Genomic DNA, 26178 nt, shown 5'->3' on the forward strand with positions numbered 1-26178 from the left:
CTACATCTGGAAATGCTCAAAAGTTGTTTGCCTTTTTAAAGGAACAGTTTGCAGTGAAAGTATAATTTCTTTAGAGGTGAAGTTCAAGTTAACGAATGATGAACCATAATGTGAGGAAGCATAATATTGTGAATTATTATTTGGCAAATGTAACTAATGCAGGCATTAGCTGCTGAAGCCATTAATAAACTACCACTTGCAGAAAGCTAGAGAGATAGGCAATACAGAACTTTCTCTGTAAACTCTTAGAATGTGAACTAGAGTACAACTTAGTTTATTCAATAAGGACTAAATTTTTTAAGTTTAAGTTTGATATGTTTGTAGGCTCCATGATTAATGTGTAACTAGAGTATGAAAGGAGTATTTAGAATCCGTTAAAATTTGTAGATGCAACATCATTGTCACGTCGGGCATTTTATTTCTTAAAGTTAGAATTTATTTAAATATACTTTTTTCTCAAAATAAATTTTGATTTCTACTTACAGCAGTGCCAAAGTAAGTTTTCCTAAATAGAATTATTTAATATTTAGGTGTGTTGGTAGTGTTTAAAGTAAACAAAAATAAACCCATAACAACCAAAGGTGAAGAAGTCTCTAGATTTGTTTTTAGCTTTCTTTTTCATGGTTTCTCAGAAGTGTATCATATTATAAATACATTCAAAATGTTTTGCTCTGAGGATATGTAGCATTCCTATAAAGGTTAAATCAATAAAAATGATTTGGACACATTCCTAAGCATGGCTAGAACAGGTAGCCCGTTGTTTTAGGTACCCTCGAGTTTCTGGAGCAGATCATTATGGCGTAGCAAAGAACTTACTAAAAGTTGCTTTCTATGTGTAGATGCATCAGCTTAAAAGAAGTAAGATTTTCTGGTCTTTTAGAAATGAATATTTTTAAAGTTAGCCCTATGTATATTGATTTAATGATGTATTTTAAACTCAGTTAAAATTTTGAAGCTTTTTTCCTCCGAATGCTGAAGATAAACCATAATTGATAAGAGGTACGTATAGGAAAAATGCAATGGCAAGCTTTTCCAGACCGTTTAGAATAAATGATAGTCTTATGAGTAAAGAAAGTACCACACATCATAATTGCAAAATTAGGAATTAGTGTGATTCTTTTTACTTTTGCCAGTTTAGAAGAAAATTCTGTAGTTGGTGGTATATGTTCATTTGAGCAGTTCAAAAGACAAGCTTTAATTTGAGCATTTATTTTCGAAAGCATATGTATTTCTCTTGTGCTCAGAGTTGACTTCTTACGATGGTATTTTGCTAGGTAGAGTTATATTTTATGTATTTGTTTGCTGTTTTCTTGTTCATTTCATATTGAGTATGCTAGTTTTAAGTTCACATGTAAGTTTTCAGATCACTTTGTTTTCGCAGCAACTTTTCAAAAGTCTGTCAGCTTATAATAATAAGACGATTTTTCTTAAAGTTTCTTTAAAATAGCATTGAGGGTATTAGATGTTTTTGGATCATGGAAATGCAGTGAATTGACCATGCATTTGGCTGAATGAAATTTAAATCAAAGTGGAAAATTTGAATTACATATAGTAATGTAGTTTCATTATAAAAAATCTCTTCCTATCATTTTGTACATGTAATGTATAATTACTTTGTAAATAAATACTTTATTAAAATATTTTTGTTATTTGTTGGATCACATGATTTTATTTCATAGACAAGAAAATGGTCTGAACATGTCCCAGTAAAAATTTTTTCCATATGTAAACATTTATAGTTTAACCATTTAATAATTAAATAATTTAGCAATTTAAGCCAAATATTTTGCTCCCTTAAAAAATAGTTATTTAAGTGTATCTTGGTAAATTATGATTTATCATTACATTTTTAAAAGTCATATTATTTATGAAAATAAAAATAATCCTTATAATTAGCATGTGGTTCAATTTTCTTCCTGGATACCTGCGAATGATAATTAGAAAAAAAAATCTCTTTATGTGCTTATCTCTGGTCCTCCTGGTGTACTGAAATATTCTGCAATATGCTTATGCATAGTATAAGGGAAATATATTGTTAAATCTTTATTACTAATTCAAGAATGATATACTTCTGACAATACCGATTGTCTCTAGCTTAGATAATAACCTTTTTAAAATGAGCTGGCTAGGAGTGGTAAAAAGTTTTGAAATTGTTATAAATTTTCCTTCTAAAATTCAGAGAGAGAGAGAGAACATATTATGTATATTTAGTTTTAACAACTGGGGGAATGTAAAGAATTCTGTGTGAACACTGGAGTTTAATAATATGGAAAAGAGGAGTTTCAGGTATAGAGAGAAAGCTGGATTAATGATCAAAGATTTGGATTACACTGACTTTTATGTTTATATTGCTTTATAAATGTACTGTAGTACATTGTCTTTGTAAGTAGTATCTGCCTTATCGGTTATCTTCTTAAATATTTTCATTTTTGTATTGAACTCTGAGAGCAATAGCAGTTTTTTCCACATTTTGTCTAAATTACCTAAAAGCTTTACCAGTTTCATGAGAGGAAAAAATTTAATCTTACTAGATTACCTTTTGTAACCAATTATCTTACTTAATGTTAGGATCCCGCTGTCTCGATGGAATTTTTCTCATAGATATCTTCTTATAACATCTTAATATTTTTGAATTGGGTGTTAAGGTCCTCAGTTTGAAAAGCTTATATACTTTTACAATTATCCATTTTATAGAAAACTAAGGGATCGATACAGTATTAGCAGATTATTAATAGATTATGAGCATAAGGAAGTTTTCTGTGGTACTATAATTTTGCACATTTCTGTTATCTGATAGTTTATGAAATAAAGTGAGAATTCACTTTTTTTTCAAAAAATCGTTTTTCTTTGAGCTGTATTTACAAAAAAAAATTTTAAAATTATCGATTAAAGGGAATATGTACCCTGTGAATTTTGGATACTCATGTCTATTTTCTAGGATCAAGTTACACATATACAGTAAAACCAGTGGGTTAAAATAGTCATTGTAATATATAGTACTTTATTATTTTTTTCTTTTCACTTTCGTGATGAATTCACTTTGTTTAGATTCAGTTAAGGAATTTTTAATCATTTGTAGAAATATGATACCTTTTCACTTAAAGATTATTCTAGAAATTTGAAATTTAAATTGGAAGTAGAGAAATTTGAAAATAAAATTAATTATAATTGTTACTATTGAAACAAAATAACCAGATTAAAAATCACAGTGCCTAATTTATTTACTGAAGTTACATGGGCAGTGAGTAAATATATAGAAAATATGCGTGTTTAGCTCTAAGCCAGAATTGTTCTTTGAGATGATGTTCATAAATAGGTGTCTGTTAGTAGATTAATTACATTCATATTTTCTCTTGTGAACTGTAATAAGTTAACTGATATCAGTTTTTAATTATTTAAATTTATACCTGGACAATAATGTCCTGAGTTTTACAGGCATAATCTTTGATTGTTTTTATCTTGATTTGCTGGTAGATACCCGATCTCTGTAACTGATATTTTTCTGTTAGTGTACATGCAAAAAGTAATTATCTTTCACAAAATATTATACCTTAGTTAAATAATTTACGAGTTTTTTTTTCCTGGTTTGCAATCATTATCCCAAGTGCTGTAGTCACTTACATATGCATTCATATGCACATGCAAATGGAAATGCATGTACTGTGTATTAAAATTTTGAGCCGGACTGATAGTTGAAAGAAATTAAAGTTGTATTTATGTGGCAAATATTTTGTTTCTTTATAAAAATATGTCCATGTTTCCAAATAAAGTTAGAATACCACAACATCATGATTTTAATTCTTCTAAAGAAATACTGCATATATATGTTTTTAAAACCTTATTGATGATTGTTATTGTTGTTTTTTTTTTTTTTTTGCTGTTACTGAACCACAAAATGGGCTTAATTGTAAGATATCTGAATATAAGGAATATGTAAACAACGATTTGGCAGACTCATGGTTCATATAATTTTAGAGGAACCTATAAATGTGTATTTAAATTTTTGAACTTTTAAAAGTCTCTTATGTAAATATATTTTTATAGTCGATGGTATAATGGTATAATTTCAGTAGACAACCATTGATATAAAAAAAAGCCAGTTTAACTGAAAAGTAAAACAAAGTAATTTATTTGATTTTTGTCATAAAAATTATTTGTCTTGCACAGGATATTTAGATGTACATTGTTAGGAATATCACTTGTCTAATGTAATTCATGTATAATTTCTTAAGGGATTGCATAGAAACAGTGCATATATCAAGCTTTAAACTAGTTACCACACTAATCTTAAATACATATTGGAGAATAATTTTAACTGCATAAATTTTCTGACATCAATATAATAATTTTAAAATGTCTTAAACATTATTAAAAATTGCATTTGCTTACTGTGTCTATATCGTGGGCAGTTGATTTAAAAAATGAAAATTTAATCAAAGCAAACTAACATTTATGTTCTTTTTATTAGAGCCAAAATCATACTTGGTATGATTTTTTTGTCCTAGACTTTATAGTAGATGTTGGATTTATTAGTATTAACAAGAACATAGGATATCTATAAGAGATGGGTGAATAATGAATTTTTTTTTTTCACTGTAAGTATTAAATGCTTTTGTGGCAACTCGCCTTTAAGGACTCTTTTAATTCTACAACTCATCTTATTTGGAATTATTTTATATATCATGGTTACTGATGAGCTTTTTATTTATTAGTAGAAGAAAGCATGTTTATGAAAAAATATGCTTTAGAGTCAACATCCTATTCAACAATAACAATAAACCCTGTAATGGTTAATGTGGTGTTGCTTATATCCATCTAACACTGTTACAAACCTTGAATTCTATGTCCTTAATAAATAGTATAAAGGCAAGGAAATTCCTAAGAATTCAACATTAGGTGAAGTTATCGTATTCATTGTAATAAAAGAGCATTTAATCTCAGTTGTTATACAGATTTTTTAAATGTTACGTGGGAATGTATGGCCTGTTTTATGTATGTGTGTTGTTGAATGCACAAAAGCTTATGGTCAACTGTAGTTAAAAATATAAGGAAACTCTCAAGGTATAGAATTTCTTCATTACTTTTTTGAATTATAACACATTCATCACAATACATGTCCACTGAATTCCATAATCTTTGAAATGGCAATAGATTGTATTAAGATATATACTTTCATTACATTAAAATATTTCATTGCTTTAAAATATTAAACATTTCAGATTTCATGAGGAATTTTTATATATTTTAGACAGTTACCTTAGAATATTTTATTTAGAAGATATTAAGTAATTAGAGTTTATTGTTATCCTAATGCTGGAAGTTTAATGACAGACTTTTTTTTTTGGTAGAATTTTATCTTTAGTGTAATTCAGTTGTATAAGAAAAAAAATTAAGGTAGCCTTTTGGGAAGTTTCTGCCTAAATTAGCATTGATTTTCTAGCATCCATTTAATAAGATCTTACATGATAAATGACTAGATAAAATAAGTATGCTCTGTCACATTTAGTTTTATTATTTGTAGGAAGGATTTTTTTCATATTGAAGGTATATGACCACATGTGTAATATCACTAAAGAAGACATTACAGAGGTAGACTCTTCCAGTGAACTCTTTATGTAAAAATATCTCTGAAGACTTTTGTTAGCTAATAGTATTTGCAATCTTAATGCTCTTGAGGAGCTTTAGCATGGCCTCACTATTGACTTAGAGTTGTCACATTTTAGTATCCTGGAACAAAGGTTAGAACAGCATGGAAGGTTGGTATTTGTATGCTTTGGAGAGGAATTTGAGATGCTACCCTGTTTTGCCATCAGTTTTCTAGTATGCACGGGTGCATCATTAATCATAGGAAATGCAAAAATAAATAATCCAGTCCCATTGAATTTTTTATGTGAATACTTACCTTTTCCCTTTTTTGTATATACAGTTGAGGTATTTAGGTAACCCCTAACCTTTTGCTTCAACAAAGAAGTACAGTATAAAAATATTACCACAGTTTTCATGTGAGCAGCTCTTGAGGGAAAAAAAGGCCCTCTAGATGAATATTTGTTGGAAAAAACAGTTGTGATACAGAATGTCTTAACTCAGCCCCAATGCAGTACTTGAGGACCACCAGTGTATAAAATTGAAAGCACATGAGTTTTGAAGCACTAGAAAAGGTTTGTAATTGATTAGCGTTGGTTGAAAGTATTGAAGTTCAGTGAGTTTTGATTTGTGAATGGTTCTATTCAATAAAGATTAATTCTGTGTGTTTGATAAAATCTTAGTGCCTTCAATGAGTTAGCTTTCCCCACCCCTGCAGTTTATTTAACCATCAAATATTTCAGTGTTGTTTTAACAAACTGGAACATTTCTATCTTACTGAATTTAACTTTAGCATGACTGATTTAAACAGGTCAAACTATCAGTGATTAGTTTGAAGGGTGTAATTGAATATATTAATTTTTACTTTTAAAATAACTAAAATATATCATAATGTAATCATGTATATTTCATGCCTTTTTGATGATTTAGAGACTATCAAGAGGTTCATATAGACTAACAGAATATTTTCATGCAATTTCCTTGAAATCTTTTACATTTTAATATATTTTTAAAATTTAAGAGTGAAATCTAACAATTTTTTTGGTAAGGTTAGGATTATTTATTATAATTTAAAATAATTTACAATATTAGTCTTTGGGAGTTGCATTGACATTTTTAGCTGGAATACGTGTTGGAGTGGTCTGTGTGTGTTTTTAACTTTTGAAATTCTCTCCCTGGATTTTGGAATATCTTTATTGTAGAAGCAAGTTGTGACACTTTGTCAACGATTAAATCTTGAAACTTAAATTATTACTATTATTGATATGGACCATAGCTATTATTTTGGAAATCAGTGTTCACACATCATATTCAGTCAGTCACTTTGGTTTGTTAAGACAGGTTTTATGTAGAAATTTAATCAGTCAACTAATATATTTTCAGAAATAAGTTCTTAATTGTAATATGCTTTATGAATCACATCTTTCATTTTCAGCAGACTATTTGTGATAAATAATGGAAACATTTGAGTTGTACAGATTGAAAATTCTTGTTTAAGTTAAGATAAATGATATGCGGAGAGAGCAAGGACACTGAAACCCTCTCTCTGTCCATCTTTCTGTATCTGTCTGTCTTTCACACACACTTTTCACTCATTATTTTTGAGGTGCGGCCTTTGGTCAGTGTGTACTTTGTCCCTCACTTAGGAAAAGCCTGAACTTTTAAAAACTATTTTACAAAATTGGAGCACATACTTCTGCCATTTCATTAGGTTGTTTTGATAATCATATAAGAATTTAAAGCTGAAGTGAGATTTTAGACTTCAGATAGATTATAGATTGGTGAGATGTTTGCAATGTGATGATAACCTATACATAATGTTTAATATCCACCTGTAATTAGTTTAGTGTAGTGGGTTCATCTTAAATTCTCTATCCAGGCTCCAAAGTACTATTTGGGAGTGGGAGAAGGTAAATTCCACTTTTCAGAAGAGGAAGAATTGTTATGACACGTGATAGAAGATGATCTTTATTTAGTTCACTATCATGCTTTGTTGCTTAGAAACTTGGTCAAGTTTTAGAAATTTTACTGTAGAAATAAGCTTTCAAGGGTATTACAGATATATGACCCCTAATATGATAGAATAAAGAGCATTTTAACATTCTTTGTGATAATATTAATATCTTTACTTGTAATAATGAAATAGTCCTTGAAACTTGGGTTGTTCCTGATCTGGTTAGAAAAAAAGTATTTTTTTTTAACAGAGTAATATTGTGAAAGAGTAACTTAACTGCTTGAAATGCCTGTTTCAAGTTATCCCTCCCTGTAACAATCGTTTAAACCATTTTTTCCCTCTTCTCTTGGGCAGGAACAGCAAAAGTTCCCATGCATAAGCTATAATTATTATATGGGCTGTAATGCAGTCTATATGGTCTGCTTTCTTAATGCAGAAAAACTTAGAGTAACAGTTATTGCCTACCATTAAATTTTGAAAAATCTGCGATTATTATATTGTATGTGTTATAACTGAGGGGCCCACTTACAACTATTGAGGGAGTCACTACAGCAATTTTACTTTTTTTTTTGCAAAATACAAAGTATATTTCCTCACCCTTTTAAGAAAACCTTTTTCTCTCCTTCAGGTTTATTTCTCTTGACCTAAACTAAGACTGATCCTCTGGTAGCCAGTTAAAATGTGTGAAGTAGGAGGAGTAAAGGAAACTCCAATCGTTAGTTGTAAGTTTATAAAGCAAAGTTAATATAGGTATACACAGCAAAAGGATTTATTTTAAAGGATAAAAGAAAATTTTATAAACTTGCCTTGTAGTTGGAACATGTTGGACATCATAAAGAAAATCTTGTAAGTGTTTAGATATTTTGCTATAATACCGTTGTCAGCTTATGAACGTTGAAGTAGTTTATTTTTGTGTATCAACACTAACTTGAAATTAAATATTAAGGATTATCTTATGCCTGTTTTCTTTTCAAGCTCAGCGTGATTTAACAGGTATGGCTCTTTTAAATCATACAGGGTATCCTTACGGAGTTTTATTTTTCATGAGACTAAACGGTGTTCATTTTGGTAGATCCAAGAATATGAGTAAATGAATCCTAGACGTCTTAATGTTTGCTGTTTGTTTATAACAAGTTCTACATGTGGATAATAGTATGTAGATGTAAAATTAAAATTATAGAGAAAAATACAGTTGCATATAAGTTTTTAAAGGCTTCTGTAAACTTTTAATATTCTAGGTAACTATAAAGACCTTTTAAAAATGGCTGTTATATACTTTATCATAATTTCATTTCAGTTGAATATATGCTTCAATTATATAAAGCTGTTTAGTAACAAAATTATGCAGATATTATCTTTTGCAGTTTAAAATTATAAATAGATTTAGTCGAGCTGGTTAAAATGTTAACTTTACTGCAGGTTTATTTCTCTGTTTTACATGGTAGAGCTTAATGTCGAGATAATTCTGTGGTCTGTTATTTGGTAAAATTGCTTCCTTTTTGAAGTTACTCAGATATTGAGAGCTGCCGGAGTGAATACTTCATAATACTTTGATTAGTTTAATGTCTCATTTTATTTCAGTGGGGGTTAATGAGAATATTAAACTATTTTTTTTTTTTACTGTTTCAACTACCTCACTTCTATAATGCTAAAAAACATTTGATTAATGTTAGATAATTTAATTTTTTCTTTTTCAGCTCATTACTCTGAGAAGTAGATAAGTTACAGATGCCAAATGCAAATATGTACAGCATTTTCATTTTTAACTTTTAGTGCAACAAAATAGCATTATTATTATGATCTTTAATATAATGTTATCCGGAAAAGCTAGCAGTTAGTTTATGCAAGAAACATACCTTTATGTTTAACAGGTTCATCTCTTATAGGAGTTTAAAATATGATAACACTTACCCCAAAAGAAGTTTTGCTGACATGGTGTCACTGTGCTGAAGAGGCTGTTTGATGCCATAGTCCCTCCTTTTTTTTCAGATAGAACTTGTACCCTCTGTTGTAAATTCTCCTTGCAGCCTTAAACTGAAAATACAAACCATACCCAAACCTTGTTTTAGTTTTACAGTATGCCTGGAGTACATAGACTTTATATTTATTTTTTTTCTGTCAAGAAATTATGTAGCTGGTAACATGTGAAAAGCAAGGAAACAAAACAAAAAGAGAATGAGCAAATATTTGAAGGACCTACTATTACTGCATAGACTGTGGTTAGAGAGCACTCACTGACTCTGTTGGTCTCGGTGGCTGGTAGTGACCTGCGGAGATTAACCATTTAAAAACCAGAGACTTCTTGCTGTCCTCCTGGAGAAAGTTTGCACCGCACTTGTGGTTCTGTGGTTGTTTGTGAGGCGAATGAAGCATTCACACAATCCAAAAAAGCAAAAGCTTTAAAACTCCTTTTTTTTGCAAGCACTATTACTGGAGAGACAGAATCATGTGGTTTGTGACCTCACAGTACTCAAAGTAAAGTGGGACTGCCTACCACTGTGGCTTTTCCCCCCTTGCTCTTGCTCTCTCTTTCTCTCTCTCTCCCTGACAAAAGGCTTGTGGTAAGGCCCTTCCTGGCATCCAGAAGGATATAGCTATTTAATTTTTGTGACTCATGAGGATTTGGATAGAATACAAATGCTGAAGGAGCCCAAACTCCTGTAAGGTTAAGCATTTGTAGAGCAGAACTCTGCAGTTAAGGGCTTTCCTTTCTATCCTCCCACCCCATTTTTTTTTCTTGGCCTCCTCCTTTTATTTAGTTCATTATTGTGTCTGTGGAAAAGTGAGCAAAGTTGGCTCAAGAGGCTGTGTGAAATTCTGAACAACAGTGATGATTTACAATAATTTACATCTTTGGATTGTATCACATTCTGGGGTCTGCTTCATATTTGCTGGGTGATTGGAGTCCTTCTGTTTTTCTTTTTCCTGTCTTCTCAAACTTGTGAATCTGTAACTCATTGTAAAAAAGTTTACCTTTCTTAAGGTCTGGTTGCAAACTGCTTGCTGGGCTTGACTGTAATTGGCTGTCATGAAAGTGTTAGTCTAGGGATTCCTTTTACAAATGTTAAATCATGTCTGTCTAGTTTATGTATGATCAATATTAGATGCCGGCTCCTACAATAAAGGTTAAATGTAATTAGTATCATTTATGTTACGTATACCTTTATTTTATGACTAGTTTGAGGATTTATAAAAATGAATGACAAGAATTGTAACAGTTTATTGGATGAATCTTAGTTTTCTTTATGCTTGTAATGACTTATTTTTCAAGGAATTGTATTCATTTTGTATAGTTCTTTAAATAGTTTATCTAGATTTTAACAGAGCCTTCGATAGCAGATCTTATACATATGTAAAGTAAAATTTTTATATTATAGTTGAGATTTTTCAATATTAGATTTTATAAGCTCAGAATGGAGTGGGTTAACAGAAGCTGTATTTTTTGTTTATAATGAAAGCTTTGAAATAAATTACTGTGTGTAGTAAGAAATAATGCACACAGACAGAGTATGTTAGTCGTCTCGATTTGCTAATTCCGATTCAGAAGAAAATTGGAAACATCTTTGGGAAACTATCTCCTTTTTTGCCCCTTTGGACATGTATGTATAGAACTCATTTTCTTATTAGGATGATTATATATCATAGGCAGAGAATTTCATCTTTATGAATAGAGCTTCCTGTTTTCATCAGTTGGGAGTGATGGGGTATTTTTCATCAAAAATTATAAAACTGAACAGACCAATTTTCTAGGCATTTTTTTCCATTTACCACGCCGCTCTTAATTTGCATGTTAGACTTATTCCTAGTGTGATAGTAACTAGGACTGGCGTGAAGTAAATGATTGGGAGAGTGGGCGGAGACAGTAAATTACAAAACATTATTTGGGGTGTATAATGGGATAAGGGCTTGGAAACTAAGGAAGGTATTGGAGCCAAAATATCCTTGCCTGTGGACTTCTTAGCACAGTTCATTATCTCTTTTTGGTTTATATTAGATAAAGATAAATGTACAGACATGTTACATTTTAGTTTTTATTTTAAATATAGACTTATATCTTATTGTGTGTGTAAACATATTTTACATTGAAAAGTAAACGCTTTCATTTGACACATAATTATTCATGCAAGAGAGAAAAGTTATTCACTTATTCTCTTTAATAAATAAGGTGGACTGGTGTGATCCATATCTCTAATCAATGTAAAAAAGCAAATTAAAGGAAGACTTTGTGTAATTTGTGGAATTTCCAAATGTAGTTCCATATGCATATACAATAGTAGCAGAATCAGGCAATTGAAAAAATGTAGGTAGCTGCTGTAGTATGGTAATTAAATGCTTTTCTTCTTTTAAAATGAGGTTTTAGTATCTGCATAAGGATTCTCTGACATCTTACAAGCCCAACTTTTTGCTAAATATTTTCTTCCTTAAAATTTTTAAAAATTATGTGTACTTTGGCCCTCCAAATTGACTTTAATGTATTTGAATGATTTTTAACATCTGTGTGTTTTTTAACTTTTTATTCTCTTTTTGCAGGTAACTCTCCTGCACATAATTTTTAGGTCAGGTTAATCACTCTTATTGCATAAGAGTTTAGTAGATATTGCTGAATATGCCCTGTCTGTTTCATGTGAGGCCTGTCAAATTCTGGCAGGAGAAAGATAGTGAAGGCATGCATGTGCTCTAAAGTTTGTATATTCATTATCCATAATTTTTTTTTTCTAAATTGAAAATATATTTTCTTTAGAGCAAATATAACTTCATGGTAAAAACTGAAAAACAACAGTGATAAGTGGTATATATTTGATAATTGTCAGTTTGTTTCATTAGAAATAACTTATCACATGTGATGAATAAAGCCTGACTCAGAAAAGTCTCTGCAAATAAAGCTCTTAATTATGGATTTATATTATGCTTACGATCAGAAATGGAAACCATAGGGTTTTCTCTTAGTTCTTCAAAGACCCTCAAAACTTCATCCTTTTTGGGGATTATGTTCGTATTTGCTATGTTGAAGTAAGTAACAAGTTTAGGTCTGCTGTATAAATTATGCATTTTAATGCCATGGAAATGAAATATAGCTCTGAACTTGAAATTAATTTCAAAAAGTAAAGAAATTAGTTATCTTGCTTCCCCATTACCTTGTATTTACTAAATTTGTTAACATTAGTCAAATTTTTTATATCATATGCTGTTAGCTGAATAACAGTATAATAGTGTTTTAAACGCTACATATATTTTCACTGCTACCTTTTAAATTATTTTTTTATTTTCTGAACGAATGATCTTATTTAGATACAGTCGTTTTAGTTTATCAATATCAATTTGTCCTCATTTCTATGTGTTTTTTTTTTATTGTTTTAAACTTCTGTTTGTGGCTGTTCTATTTTTCTTTTTAATTGAAAACAATAGAAACAAATTATTTAATGTAACAATTTTATAAGTTGTAGAAATCCTAATTTGGCTTAAAATGTTCTCACTGATTATGAGGCATTAGCAGATACTTTCTTAATTTGTTGCTTCAGCTTGGTATGTGACAATTTTTTGTTGGGGTGTTTTTTTTTTGATTTAATGTATAGCTCTTTAAGTTTACATTATATTTATTGGGTTTTATATTGATGATTTAAAAATTTTTTACATTAGTGAAATGCATATAATTTTATTAGTATTTTAATTTATGATCATGAGAGATTAGTTTCACTTCCTTGTTTTAATGGGGTTAATGTCTATGTACACAACTGCATGCACATGTCTGTGGTTGTGTATGTGTACAGATATTTCGCATTATTTTTTGTGATGAATTTTTCTTTTATTTTTTCCTCCTCATTTTGCTTTAATTAAATTACATAAAAACCCCAAAGCACCACTATGTCCATGATTGCTTAAACAACTTCATTTCTTTAGTATTAGCAGCGATCTGTCTAAATGTGTGAGATTATGTAGAAATTGGATACCGAAAGAGAAAATACTAAACTTTTCTCTCTCCCTCGCTCGCCCCCTCTCTTTTACTCTGTCTCTTTTCTTCCCTCCGTTCCTCCCTCTCTCCCCCTGGCTTTTTCGGTTTCTCTTTCTCTGTTTTGATATTTCTATAGTGTCTCAAAGTAGATTCTTAAGGTTCTAGTAGGAGATATTGACATTAATTTTCACTAATGAATACCTGGCAGGTTTGAAGCACCTAACATTCAAGGCAAAGCGTAGTTATATCCTGAAGTAGTACATACACCCGTAGTTATATCCTGAAGTAGTACATACACCTCGTTTGTTAGACAGTGTTGGCATCTGATTACAGTGAGTTTTTCTTTTAACAGTTTTCAATTCCTATTGCTATCTTAATTTATTTTAACATATTGTTTCACATGACATTACACTTTAATTTTGAGGATTTGTTTTTTTTCCCCTTTTGACTAGTCTTCGAAGTGCGAGTGAGCTGTAACTTGTGTAATGTAGCTGTATAAATAATTCATGTTTCTTATAATTATTAGAACAATTCATCTTCTAACACTGTCATTTTTCTAAGAAGAAAAAAAGGCGAGAACTTGCAGAAAATATGGGAAACATGCTCATATGACAGCTGAGGATGTGGCTAGGCTAAAGCAGGAAACTGCTACCCACAATGCAATGTTACATATACTACCACTTAATAAAATTTATATCAAACATGCTACTGACAAAACCAAAGAAAAATAATATCCCAGCTATACTAGCTAATGTACTAAATATATCTAGGGAAAAGTGAAACTAATACTTTTGGAACCTTTGTATTTAGAGAATATAGTAAATGAAACTATGGGACATCATAGTACTTTGGAGCTCTGTCTTTGTGCTGAGGGTCTTGGTTGTAGGTGGAACTGTCTTATAATAAGAACCTTTTGGATATTAACTTTTCTGGAAAAGGCATAAAAGGACACCCCCTTTCTTTTTTTAATTGAATTCTTGCAGTATTAAATAGGGTTGGAGGACATTGTCATCTAGTTGGAAAAAAAAGTTAAATTATGAATACTCATCATGATTATTTAAACTTTTTACCCAGCCAGATATATTTCTTTCTATTTTGTTTCAAGTTGTCTTTTATTGCCAGGTTTGAGGTGAGACTTGAATTGTCCACTGAGGCATATTTCTTTCCAAAGTAATTGTTTTTCTTGCTCTTTCTTATTTATGTTAATCTACCTATAGCTTACCTGATCAGTCTATATGCTTTACTGTAGGGAGGGTTAGTCTAAAGCAAAAATGTAAAACACTTTTATAATGTGGTTGAAAAAATATGGAATCTTCTTAAAAAATCAGATTTTAATATACTTAGGATTTCTATTTATAAATCTTAAATCTCCTGTGCTCTTAGCTGTCAGACTATAGCAATTTTGATGAATTTAGTACCTTGATAATTTAAATGAATTATGAGGCTTTATAAGAGAGGTTTTTGAAGATTTAAATAAGGGAACATAGTAGAGTTTTGAATTGATAAACAATGTATAGAAATTTTATCAGAGGAAGAATAGAAAAGACTATAAAGTCAGTATTACTTATGAAAGACTCTCTCTTAGTATTCCAATATATAAATTACCACTGTGTCAGACATGGCATAGTATTTGTCTTCTCATCATTTAAACATTAAATATTGTCTCTCTGTCTATATCTCTATTAAGGATGATTTGCTTAATTGTTTGAAGTATTTCTCCTTTAGAGTCTGCTTATCAATAACAGCTGTAGCACTGTGGCTTTTCTCCATGGACTCATGGTGGTCTTTGGAACAACGTTCTTCAACTTTGACAGGTGAGACAGAGGCTCTCCAGTGCCACTGCTTTTGGATGAATCTAGCTGTGGTTGGAGAAAGTGCATCTTGCCAAAATATATGGGTGAGACCACACACAGGCTTTAAAATAGTTATTGTAGGCTTATTTTTAGGGATACATGTCTTGACAGTTCTTTTATTTGCATGCCAGTTTCATTGCTGTGTATAGATTTTTCACTGGTTTCAGTAAAGGCGATTGCAGATTTAGGTCTCTATTTGTTAAGCTTTGTGTATTAATAATTTACACTGGAAAATATTCTGAATTCAGTCATAATTAACAATATAGAAAATAGGTTGAAAATGAATCGTTAGAATACTGATCTTTTTGTTTTTATAAATTTGACAGTATTCATTGGAAATCTCAATTTCTCAGATAGTTTAGTAGTCAAAAATTGCTCCAAATTGAATTTTAAAATCAAATAGATTAAGAGAGAATGTTAAAATATCCATATACTTTAATTACGTTAATTGTAAGGAAAAATGTGTAGTTCTGGATCTTCAGAAGTACATTTTTTTTAATAATGATATAATAAAGCATTGTTTAAAATGTAAGTTTTACACTTTAGTAAAAGTATGAAAGCATTGAAACAAATGGCCAAAGAAGTCAATTTCTTAATACATAAGCATAATATGTAAGCCATCTTTTCATTGGATGATTAAAAATTTATTAGTGAACTGTAGAATTGACTATATGTTTAAAAAAAGTATGCTTAGTCTTCTAAAACTAGCTTTTTTAGTGATCAGAAAAGAGCGCTGTTTAGACTTTTATAAAATGTTTCTTTTCATAAAATACATTTGGATAATTATCCCTGAAGCTTAAGTTGTTAGTAATAAGTTATTAGTATTAAAGCTTAACTTCCTGAGTACTGGCAGGTAATTAGTCACAAGACTTTTCACTTGATGATCAATGAATGTTGGTTAGGTATATGTTTCTAAAAAATTGTAACTAGCTAAGATAAGATTACAGTTTCATTCTAGGTATTTTCATAGGGAAAACAGAATCTACTGAGATAATTGGAAATTCAATTTCCTCCTCACTTATCGTAGTACTCTTCCATTGCTGAATGGTTCTGGCAGGAAAGTAGCGGGGAAATTGTGTTCCTACAGCTTTTCCAGAGAACAAGTTATTGAAAAGAAGAGACAACATAGTATACAGAAAAAGATTGTTTAATGAAAAATTTGACCCTCACCTCTCAGAAATTGGTCATGTATGTGAACCTTTATTAGATGCTAGATTTTTTAAAAAGCTTCATAAGTTATTTTTAGGATGTTTGAGGAAATGGAATGAATATGTACTGAATATCAGTCATCCTATGGAATATTTGTTAAGGATGTTAATGCTATTGCGCATATATGATAGGAAAATATTCTTAAAGTGCGTGATGAATTATGTTCCTGAAGTTAGTACAATGCTTAAACAAGTACATACATAAAATAAATGTGGCAAATGCTAATAATTGGTGAATCCAGGCAAAGGGTATACAGGCGTTCATTTTACTATTTTCCACCTTAAATAGTGAATTCTGAAATATGAAGCATTATGTAGAAAAAGGTGTATAGTGATTTGGTATCAAAGTGAAATTAGATGGGGAAAATTTCATTTATTTGTATATAATAAATGAAATTTCATTTATTTGTAAAAATAGTCACTTTTAAAAAAAGTAAGCGAATATTAACAGGCTGGGCTATATGTAGCAATTTTAGATTTTAGTTGATAGTTTTACTTTTTGCATTTAAGTTCTGTTCACAGTAAAACAGGTAATTTTCACAAATTTACACATGGCAAGAATAAATTGGAAATGGTAGAATATTTTTGCAAATACCAACTTTAAAAGTTTAACATTTGTGTTATAGTAACTCAAGTCTAGACCAATAAGCTAGAGGTTTGTAGAAGATCAAAACCATCATGTTATTACTGTGACATTTGTTTATTCTTAACTGGATGCTTTTAAAATTTATAAAAGTACCTTAAAACGTTCATTCACATTAAATTCATACAACTGGGTTGTACTACTTGTACTAAATTGTTTATATTATTCAGTTTTACTCTCTCGAGAAGTATTTAATGAGCAGAAGCCTACATCTCTATATGCAAATTATTCTGAATTTGTGTTATACTGGTAAATACCCTACTGGAGTCTGTTTTTTTATAGAGAGCCAAATAGTAAATATTTTTGGCTTTGTGAGACATAGGATCTCTGTTCACTGCTCAGCTCTGCCATTGTAGTCTGAGAGCAGACAGTAAGTAAATTAGACAATAAGTAAGTAAATGTGTCTGGCTGTGTTCCAGTAAAACTTTATAAACAGGCAGCTGACCTGCCGTGGTTTGCCCACTCCTGCCACCTATACTTCATTATGTAGAAATTTGTGGATATCTTCTTTTATAGAAAAGACAAGAAAGTTTGAAAAATGACCAAACTTTTAATTTACATATTACAATGGAATTAAAAGAAAGTATTTATAAAATCCATTTTGTTTTGTTTATTGTTATTTGAAAGATCACATCTTTGGTGCTTTGTAACTGTTTTGTTGAATTGAATAGTGCAGTTTCAACTTGATCATGTAATTATATATTGTGAATAGTTTATAAGCCACCCTAAAATCCTTTTAGTGATAATGGTTGGAATACAAATAAATAATCTTGATTATAGTCTATATCTAAATTATCACAAATCTAAGTATTTATCTAGTTGTTCATTATTATTAATCGATACTAAGATTTCTATACCTTTTATCCAGAGAAATGTTTTCTTTTTTCAGAATTCATTGGGTTTAATGCCAAGCATGAAATATTTAGCAGAAGTCTGATTAGTGCTTGTGATGAGCTATTTTTTCTTTTTCATTTATTTTTAAATTTGAGTAGAAAAAGGAATTAATTATTTTTGGTATTACTTGATCTGCAGAATAATCATTGCACCCACCATCCAAAATAAATTAGTTCTGAGAATCCACCTACGTTAGGTAGACTCAGTATTATTTATTGGATGATGGTAGTGATTATATCAACTGAACAGGAAAAGCAACCTTTTTTTTTTTTATTGATAAAGAGCAAATAAACCCATATTCTGATCCGAATTTGAGAACTTTGGTGTATTAATACTAAAGGATGTAAATAAATGAGCTATATATGTAAAAGAGATGGCTTTAAGCAAAAGTTTACAATTCATATTATTGAATACCTATTTTTATCTATGGTCATTTAAACAATTCCAGTTATTGCACATGAGGATGAGACAGTTGAAAAATTGCTATTATATAAATCTCATAATTTCTTCACAAAAGAGCAGTCTTCTTCCTTTGTTTCTCCCCTAGAAGCTATGGTCATTGCCTGTTAGCCTTCACTTATGATAAAGTTCTAACATGATTGTTTTAACGCCTCTCCCTTTTTCTCAGTACTTAATTATAAAACAAGACACATAAATCATTATAAGTAATAGGAAGAATACAATATAATTGATATATGTATATAGTAGAATTGCTAATGTAGTTTTTCACTACATGAAATCGTTAATACAATTTATTATTGAAAATGTCAAAAATAGCCATTTAAAAAAATTAACAGGTTTTGTCTTTTGAGCAGTTTTAATTTTACAGAAAAATTGAACAGAAAGTACAGACTTCCAATATACCACCCCCCAGACCTCAGTTTCCCTATTATTAACATCTTGCATTGATGTCCTACATTTGTTATAATTGATGACCCAATATTAATACACTATTGTTAACTGAGGTCAGTATTTTACATTGAGTCATTATTTATGTTCTGTAGGTTTCATCAGTTGTATAATGTTATATATCCACTATTGTAGTATCAAACAGAATAGCTTTTTCTAAAAGTCCCTATGAAATTTTGTTTAAATACACATAATATGACATTTAACATCTTAACTGTTTTAGCAGCTGGTCTTTTTACTCTTTGTATAGTATTCTGTTTTTCAGAATGTCATATGGTTGGAATTATACAAAGTGTAGCCTTTTCATATTGGATTCTTCGACTTAGCAGTATTCACTTAAGGTTCTTCCATGTGTTTTTTTTTTTTTTTTGGTTATTGCTTAATGGCTAATTTCTTTTTACTGCTAAATAATATTTCATTGTATGGATATAGCAGTTTGTTTATATATTTACTATATTCACTTTTTGAAGGGCATCTCAGTTGCTTCAGTTTCTGGCAATTATGAATAAAGTTGCTCTAAATTTTAGTGCAAGTTTTTGTATGGACATAAGTTTTCCACTCATTTGGGTAAATACTTAGGAGCATTGTTGCTAGATTGTTTCGCAGGACTACATTTAATTTTGTAAGAAATTGCTAAAGTGTTGTCCAACAGTAGTTGTATCATTTTGCATTTGCACCACTAACGAATAAGAGCGCTTGGTGCTCCACATAGTTGTCAGCGTTTGTTTTTCTCAGTGTTTTGAATTCCAGCCATTCTAATAGGTATGTAGTGGTATCTTGTCATTGTTTTAATTTGCAAATCGTTAATGATAAACTCTGTTGAGCATCTTTTCATATGCTTATTTGTCATCTATATATCATCTTTGGGAGGTGTCCTTTCAGATCTTTCACCTGCTTTTATTATTTTTTGTTTTTTTTTAAATTGTTCAGTTTTAAGAGTTCTTTGTATATACTACATTTTGTTTATATATTCATTTGTTGATGGACATAGGTCGTTTCCACCTTTTAGCCCTTGTAATTAATGCTGTAGTTGAACCTGGGTGTACCAAGAATCTGTTTGAGTCCCTGTTTTCAATTCTTTTGAGTATAAACCTAAGAGTGGAATTGCTGGGTCATATAGTAATTCTGTGTAGCTTTTTAAGGAGCCGCCAGACCAGCTACGTGTTTTGCAAATATTTTCTCCCAATCTGTGACTTATCTTTTCATTTTCAACAGTATCTTTCGCACATTGGATGTTTTTCATTTTAGTGAAGTCCAAATTACCAGTTTTTTAAATCTCATGTATGATACTTTTGGTACTGTATCTTAAAAACCTTTTCCAAACCCAAGGTCATCTAGATTTTCTCCTTATATTCACATATAAATTTCATAGTTTTGAATTTTACATTTTGGTTTATGATTCATTTTGAGTTCATTTTTTTTTTTTTTGTGAAAGATGAACCTTGGGATGTTCAGTTATTACAGCACCATTTGTTGAGACTAATCATTAGATTTTATCTCTCTTTTGGCAAAGGTCAGTTGACTGTATTGTCTGGGTCTCTCTCTGGGCTCTCTATTCCATTGATTTAGATGTCTGTTTTTTTTGCCAATACCATAGTGTCTTGATTACTTTAGCTTTATTATGTTATAGTGATATATCAGTTTGTTTATATTCACAAAGTAACTTGCTGAGATTTTCATTGGGATTGCATTGAATCTATAGATCCAATTGGAAAAAACCGACACCTTAACAATATTGAGTCTTCCCATCAGTGAATACAGGATTTTTTTATTCATCTAGATCTTCGATCTCTTTATCAATTTTTCAGTTTATCTCATACAGATTTTCTACATGTTTTGTTAGATTAATACTTAAGTATTTATTTTTATCGTGCCAGTGTAAATATTATTTTAAAAAAATTTTCTAATTTCAATTATTGATGCTGGTATATAGGGAAGTAATTGAGTTTCATATATTAACCTTATATCCTATAACTTTGCTATTATTCGCTTATTTCCAGGAGTTTTTTGTCGATTCTTTGTGATTTCTCCATAGACAGTCATGTCATCTGTAAACAGTTTTATTTCTTCCTTTCCAATCTTTATACTTTTTATTTTCTTTCCTTAGGTTTTTACATTGGGTTATTACAGTGGATGTTTTTCATTTTAATGAAGTTTAAATTACTGATAACTTGTTACTGATCTTAGGGAGGAAAGCATCTAGTTTCTCCCCACTGAGTATGATGTTAGCTATATGTTTTTTGCAGATGTTCTTTATCAAGTTGAGGATGTTCCCTTCTATTTTTAGTTTACTGACAATTTTTTATCATGAATAGGTATTGGATTTTATTATATGCTTTTTCTTTATTGATAGGAACACATGGTTTTTCTTCTTAGCCTATTGATATGATTGCTTTTATCAGTTGATTTTCAAAAGTTGTACGAGTCTTGCATATCTGAAATAAATCCCACTTAGTCATGGCATATAATTCTTTCTATGTATTATTGGATTTGATTTGCTAATCTTTTGTGTAAGATATTTTGCATCTGTGTTCATGGAAGATAATTCTGTATGTTTGCATACATATAAAGTTTTTGTCTGCTTTTGGTATTAGATATTGCTAGCTTCATAGAATGACTTAGGAAGTATTCCTTCTGGATTAGATTGTACAGAATTGTAGAGAATTTCTTACATAAATATTTGCTAGAATTCACCAGTAAAACCATCTAGGCTTAGTGCTTCTTGGTTTGGAAGGTTGTTAATTATTGATTCAATTTTAAAAAATAGATATAGGCCATATATCATCTCTTCTTATGGATGAGTAATATTCCATTGTATATATGTACCACAGCTTCTTTAGCCAATCATCTATTGTAGGGCACTTCAGTTGCTTCCATGTCCTCATCACTGTGGCTAATGCTGCTATGAACATCGGTGTGCAAAAAATATATCTTTTTGGATATGGGTTTTCAAGTCTTTGGGGTAAATACCCAGTAGAGGGATTGCTGGATCATATGGTAGATCAATTCTTAGTTTTTTGAGGAACCTCCACATTGTTTTCCATAGTGACTGTACCAATTTGCAGTCCCATCAGCAGTGTACGAAGGTCTCTATTTCTGCGCATCCTCTCCAGCATTTGTTATTACTTGTCCCGTTGAGTATAGCTCTTCTAACAGGTGTGAGATGGTATCTCATTGTGGTTTTGATTTGCATTTCCCTAATAGCTAGCGATGTTGAACATCTTTTCATATATTTGTTGGCCATTTGTATGTCCTCTAGGGAGAATTGTCTGTTCAAGTCTTCTGCCTATTTTTTGATTGGATCGTTTTTTTTTTGTTATTGAGTCATATGAGTTTTTTGTATATTTTGGATATTAGGCCTTTATCGGAGGTGTTGCTTGTAAACATATTTTCCCATTCAGATGATTGTCACTTTACCTTTTTGGTGGTTTCTTTTGCAGAACAGAAGCTTTTTAGTTTGATATAGTCCCATTCATTTATTTTTGCTTTTACTTCCCTTGAACTCGAGATAATCATGCTAAGTGAAATAAGGCAGATAGAAAAGGTTGAAAATCACATGATATCACTTATATGTGGGATATAAACCTAAAAGCAACAAACGAACAGGACAAACAGAGACTCATGGACATTGACAATGGACTAGTGGTTACCAGAGAGTATGGGGTGGGGGAGGAGAGAGCAGAGGTAGATGGGGTAAAGGCGGTCAAATATAGGGGGTAAGGGAAGGGTGAAGTGGATAAAGGGGATTAAATATATGATAGCTGAAAGAAACTGGACTTTGAGTGGTAATTACACAATAGAATATATAGATGTCAAATTATAACGTGTGCTTGAAAATTATATAATTGTATTAACCAATGTTACCCCAATAAACGTAATTAAAAAAATGGAAAAAAAAAACAGATATAGTCCTATTCAGATTATCTATTTCTCCTTGTGTGAGTTTTGGTAGCTTGTGTCTTTCAGGGAATTGGTCCATTTTATCTAGGTTATCAAATTTTGGGGCATAGAATTGTTCATAGTATTCCTTTATTATCCTTTTGAATGTCCATGTGATAGGTAGTGATGTCTTCTTTCATTTATCATATTAGTAATTTGTCTTTTTTTTAAAAAACCTAACTAGAGGTTTCTAAATTTTATTTTTCTCAAAGAACCAGCTTTTGGTTTCATTATTTTTTTCTGTTGATTTCCTGTTTTCAGTTTCTTTGATTTTGGCTCTAAATTTTATTTTTTCTGCCTACTTTGGGTTTAATTTGTCCTTTTTCTACTTTCTTAACATGGAAACTTGGATTATTGATTTTAAATCTTTCTTTTTTTTCCTAATATATACATATAATTGCAATAAATTTCTCTCTAAACACTTCTTTTTCTACATATGCAAATTTTGATGGGTTGTATTTTCCCTTTTATTTAGTTTGAGATATTGTTAAACTTGTTAAGTTTTCTTTCATCCATGTGTTTCTTGATCTAGTGGTATTAATGTTGTTAACCAAAAGCAAAGGGGAAAAAAAAGGCTGTAATAAAAAATAAAATGCATTTATTTGAGGAGGAAAAATAGAAGTGGGGAATTGTAATCTGGGACACACAAATATAGGTAGCAACCCTAATTGCACTCCAGAGAGAACAAAGAAAGTCAGAGTTTATAAAAGCAAAAACATAGATGCAGTTCTCTTTTAGGTTCTTTATGTAAATGAAGTATGCTGGCTGGGTTAATAGGGATTGGCTTCTTTTAAAGTGAAGACTATAGATGGTCTGGTTGCTGTGGTAAGGAGGAAGTAAAGTCCATATATGTCCATGCAGTGGTCCTTGATACATTATGTTTATGGTTTGGCCTTGAGCTAAGTTTAGCTATAGGTCAGCAACTTCAAAGCAGTTCTGAGAACTGAAATATGAGATGTGCATGGGCCTCAATTGCTCAGTGGCCTCCCGACTCCATTTTAAGTGACATGCTTAGCAATGTTTACTACATTGTATTGTCTCTGTTATCAGTATCTGTCCTATTTGTAACTTTTATCTATCATTTCCCTTGTTCTTTTTTTATTACTTCCATTCTTTATGCCTTTTCTGCTTTTAATTGAGCATCATATATGATTCCATTTTCTTTTCTCCTTTAATATGTCAATTATACTTTTTTTTTTTAACTTTTTAAAAAGCCATTATTCTAGAGTTTGGAATATATTCTTAAAACTATTTAAAATCCACTCACAATAACACTATATATGACTTCCTGGGTAGTACAAGTATCTTAGAAAAGAGTACACTTTCCTCATAGCATTGCTGACATTTATTTTACTTATAAGCTATTATCACTGAATACATTATTGCTGTTTTGAACTGTTTTCTGTTAAGAATAAAGATCTATTAATAAATAGAATTTTAAAAGTATTTTACCTTTATTTTTTGTCTTATGCTGTTTCTTCATACAAATCTGTGTTTCTGAAATATTTTCTATTTGAAGAATTCTGAGATTTCTTGTAAGGCAGGTTTACTAGTAATGAATTTCTCAAGTTATTTTGCATGAGAAAGTCCTTTTCTCATTCACTTTTGAAGAATAATTTTGCTGGACACAGAAATCTATGTTGTTGTTTTTTTCCCTTTCAACACTTTAAATATTTTGCTCATCTCTCTTCTTGCTTGCATAGTTTCTGAACAGATGTGCAGTGTAATTCCTTGACCTCTGTAGGTATAGTTTTTGTTTGTTTTTTTTTCCTAGCTTCTTTCAAGATTTTCTATTTGTCTTTGCTTTTCTACAATTTGGATATTATGCCTAGGTGTCATTATTTTGATACTTATTCTGCTTGGTGTTCTTTGAGCTTTCTGGACCTGTGGTTGGTGTCCATCATTTTGGAAAATTCTCAGCCATTATTATTTCAAGTATATCTTCTTTTCCTTTTTCTTTAACACTACACATATATTACTTTTGGATAATTTCCCCACAATTGAATGTTCTTTTCTTTTTCATTTTTTTCTTCTTACCTTTCAATTTTGGACATTTGTTGACAGATCTTCAAGCTCTGTGATTCTTTACCATTTCAGTCTACTGATGATCTCATAAACATCTTTTTCTTTTATAGTGGCTTGATTTTTTTTTAGCATTTTCTTTTTAAAAATCATTTCTTTTGCTTCTTTCTTAGCATTTCCATCTCTTTGCTTATATTACCCATCTGTTCTGACATGTTGTTCACTTATTTCATTAGAGCCCTTAGCATACTAGTCATAGTTATTTTAAATTTCTGTTTGATAATTGCAAAATTTCTGCCATATGTGAATCTAATTCTCATGCTTACTTTATCTCTTCATCTTCAGACTTGTGTTTTTCTTAATTAGCATGCCTTGTAATTTTTTGTTGAAAGTCATATGCGATGTATGTGGAAAGAAACTGAGATAGATAGACCTTCAGTGTGAGGTTTTTATGGTTATCAGGCTTGAAGTTAGACTGTGTTTACTATTGCTTTAGCCATAATGTCAGAGACTAAAATTTCCTCTAGTGTCCTTGTTTTTGTTTCTCCTGCTGTCTTTGAGTATGCATCCCTCCTCCCATGCCAAAGATAATGGGTGCTAGAGTTAAGTGTTTCCCTTTCTCCAAGGCAGTTAGTCTTTGGTGTAATCTAAGTTGATTAGTTTCCCAAAGGGCTAGTTTTTGTTTAGCAGAACAGAATACTCTGGGGCTTTTTCACAATGGGCCCACTCTCCTAGAAGATTTTTCTCTGACACTCACCGTGAGAACCTGGTGGGTCTCTGAAAGGTAAAACACAGGAATGTGGGGGGGAACCCCTAAGGCTTGGCTGCCTTGAGCTTTTATCTGTGTTTTTTTTCTTGTCTTGAGGAAGCAAGTGATAATTTCCAACCCCTTTATATGTCATCTGGAAACTGGAAGTCAGAGTCTTTTTTTTACAACAACATTATATATAGCACTGTCTTAAAACATGGAATTTAAAAGTTCAGTATCATTCATTCATTTATTCATTTTATTAGCTTTTATTAAACACTAATTACATATTACACTTTGTGTTAGTACTTAGACTACAGAGTTGAATAAGGAATAGTTCACATGTTGAATTTGGAGCACACAAATAAATCAATGAATAAAATACTTTGTTAAATAATACATAAGTGTATAAACAGGATACTAGGTAGTGGTAGAAAAGGGTAATTTTTCAGTCAGACTGGAGGGTTCAGTGAAA

General features: G+C 30.7%; 1 protein-coding gene and 1 long non-coding RNA gene across 7 annotated transcripts in view; one reads left to right on the forward strand and one right to left on the reverse strand.

The window, feature by feature from the left end:
• LOC120596027 (uncharacterized) overlaps window positions 1–10240 on the reverse strand; it is a 42134-nt gene extending 31894 nt beyond the window's left edge. The window contains exons 1-2 of the long non-coding RNA XR_005651061.1: window positions 9773–10240; window positions 9449–9571 (exon numbers count right to left, since the gene is read on the reverse strand). This is a non-coding gene — a long non-coding RNA (uncharacterized LOC120596027). The remainder of the gene's footprint in view (window positions 1–9448; window positions 9572–9772) is intronic.
• SUPT3H (SPT3 homolog, SAGA and STAGA complex component) overlaps window positions 1–26178 on the forward strand; it is a 418239-nt gene that overhangs the window by 36299 nt on the left and 355762 nt on the right. The gene's annotated exons all lie outside the window — the stretch shown is intronic.

Source organism: Pteropus medius, unplaced genomic scaffold, assembly GCF_902729225.1.
Source record: "Pteropus medius unplaced genomic scaffold, Ma_sr-lr_union100, whole genome shotgun sequence".
In the NCBI taxonomy this organism is placed as follows: domain Eukaryota; kingdom Metazoa; phylum Chordata; class Mammalia; order Chiroptera; family Pteropodidae; genus Pteropus; species Pteropus medius.